Below are 2,629 nucleotides of genomic sequence, written 5' to 3'. Positions count from 1 at the left end.
ATTCCCCCCCCCCCCCAATCATTCAGCTAGTAAAATAAGTAAAAACAAAGAATTTTTTTTCTCATGATTTGTATGAAAATCACATATTACTTATTTCATATTAAGACAAAAATCAGAATGATCTAACCCTAAATCTATTCAGATTAGAGTCAGGAAATAAAATCCCCCTACCTTTTTTTTTTTCCTTTTTTCCCAGCAAAAATTCTAATTGATATTATCTGTTTAGCTAGAATCAACTTATTTGCTTTTTCTCTTTTTCTTTCCTTCTTTTTTTTTTCTCCCCCATCAATTGTGGTGGGGGGGGGGGGAAAAATTCCCTGCACGCTATAGCAGTGTTTATGTTCTGCGAGGCTCAGACGTCTCCCTCCAGCTCGTAGCTGACAGGAGCGGTCTGTAGATTCTGACTGCAACCCTGCACGTGTGCTCAGAATCCAGCCTGGAATGGGAAAATAATTTCCTTTTCCCAATTATTTTGCTTTTGTTTGCAGTTTGGGAGCAGCAAAAGCTTGGATCCCACTGTCCTCAAAGAGACAAGCAAAACAAATGCAGGGACTTTTTTTGATAGAACAAAACTAAACAAAAACCCCAGTCAAAGACTAACTCTATCAGTATTGTCTATACACTTGCAATATTACATAACACCAATGAAAGTATGCAATTGCATCAGAAGAATAAAATGTTAGGAGGAGTTATTAGACAGTAAATAGCATACATAAAATACAAGACAATGATACTGTATCTTTAAACACTTGCATGCACACCCAGCACCAACTGAAATATATCTTTATTTGTATTACCTTAGCTTTTTATTTCATTCAACAATCAGTTTTCATTTTTTGCCTTCCAAATCTTTTCAGTCTGAATGTCGCATCGTCTCCTGGAGTCTAGATCTGTGTATATCTGCACTATCTCATTGATCTCTAAAAAGTGACATTGATGCCAACTGCCAGAGCTGGTACCCATGCCATCTGCTAGTGACGTCACGGGGCAGAGAAAACCACGTGAGCCTTTCTCCTGGGACCTTCATTCTGCACTGATCATCTGGCATCCCTCTAAGTGGGTACCAGCATTCATGTATCAACACAGAAGGTTAGACTGATAGAAAAAAAAAAAAAAAAAAAAAAAAAAAAAAATCTGCACCAGCATTTCACATACAGTAGGTGCATTTCCACTGGAGCTGCTTCTTTTTAGCAGCCTAGCTGCACAGATAGACGTGCCAACATTTGGTGCTATCCCTGCCTACAGGTACGGCTGCCCTGTGGTTGTTAATACGGTATTGTTTATACGAAAAGTGCTGTCTTGTATTGATCTGAGTCCCTCTGTTGCACCTGGTACCCAGGAAAAAAAAAAAAAAAGAAGGCAGGAATGGGGAAGTAATGCCGGTGCTGTAACACATACCATGGTCACAAAAAGTAGTTCTTGTGTAAAGCTGCTGGGAGAAATTTTTGGGGTGTGGGGTTTTTTTGAGTGCAGTGTGTCGCCCCAGAGAGCGGGGTAACAGGAGCAAGCATCCTGCTGGCTGTATGAAATTATCCCCTCTCATCCCTCAGTGGTTTTTGACATTTCCGAAAGAAAAGATGCGTTTGTAGGAAACTGGACATGCAAGGTGAAGATTTAACAAGCGACGCATTTATCCGGCAGCGTGTGGTGGGGCTCGCTGGCCCCCAGCCTGCCCCCGTGCGATGCGATGTGGTGCGACTGGGACCCACCTGCTCCCGGCGCGATGACACGCTCACAGGTGTAACATGGGGTGCTCAGAGGCTTTGTCCCTCTGCCAAATTTTCTCTGCCTGCCTGGCCTTTTTGTGAACGCTTCCCCGAAATCTCTTTAACAACTGAGTTATTTCCTTTGGAAACACGCTCTTCCTCCTCCTAAAAATCTCCCCGTTTTTCCATTTGCCTCCCTGGCTGCTCCTTTCTTCATGCCCTTGTTTCTCCCATCAGCTGCCTCTCCCGTACTCCCTTAACCCTTTTGTCTCTTTCCACAGGCAAGAAACTGTTAAACGAAGCTGACAAAGCCTCTCGGCTCAGCCTTGCCATGGAGCTTATGGCAAACTCCACCTTGGTGTGTTTGGGGTTTGTGTTTTGGGTTTTTTTGTTTGTTTTTTAAGGAGTGTCATGTCACATATAAGCGATATCAAAAGAGTTACAGAGGGAATGATGTGTCATCTCAGAAACATTTTTTTTTAAAGTTTGCTTTCATTATTATTGCGTATTATCACTGCCTTTTAGTGACTAAGTAATCTCTGTTTTAAAAAAGTGAGTGACCGAGTATGCTTTTAGTATTAAAATAATCCCTGGCAGAGCTGCTATTGTTATGGGTCTGTGTCAGCGTTTCCATTATAAATCCTGTTTTTGAAGGGTTTATAACTCATCTGCTTTAATTCACATTGGGCCCAAGCTTGGCATTAATGTTCTCGGTCCCAGTCCAATTATTTTGTTTTCACAAAGTTTCATTTAAATCTGTTTAGACATTTTTTTTTATTAGAGAGGGGAACAAAAAAATAAGACAGCAACAGAGAAACGTATGTGGTGGGGGGACAGTTTGTTATGCACACCTACATGCATGCACTCAATGATTTTGGAGCCTCTTGTTAAAAAAAAAAAAAAAAAAAAAAAAAAAAACCCCA

At 41.2% G+C, this 2,629-nt stretch overlaps 1 protein-coding gene across 1 annotated transcript in view; it reads right to left on the bottom strand.

Annotated features, from left to right (window-relative positions):
* Positions 1–935, bottom strand: part of NEUROD6 (neuronal differentiation 6) — a 3,564-nt gene extending 2,629 nt beyond the window's left edge. The window contains exon 1 of the mRNA XM_026844017.1: positions 798–935. The gene's annotated coding sequence lies outside the window, so the exon portion shown is untranslated. The remainder of the gene's footprint in view (positions 1–797) is intronic.
* Positions 936–2,629: the final 1,694 nt, after the last annotated feature.

Source organism: Athene cunicularia (assembly GCF_003259725.1).
Source record: "Athene cunicularia isolate RWA chromosome 2 unlocalized genomic scaffold, athCun1 chr2_part2, whole genome shotgun sequence".
NCBI lineage: Eukaryota > Metazoa > Chordata > Aves > Strigiformes > Strigidae > Athene > Athene cunicularia.
The sequence above is the reverse complement of the archived record's forward strand: the minus strand, read 5'-3'. Positions and strand labels throughout refer to the sequence as shown.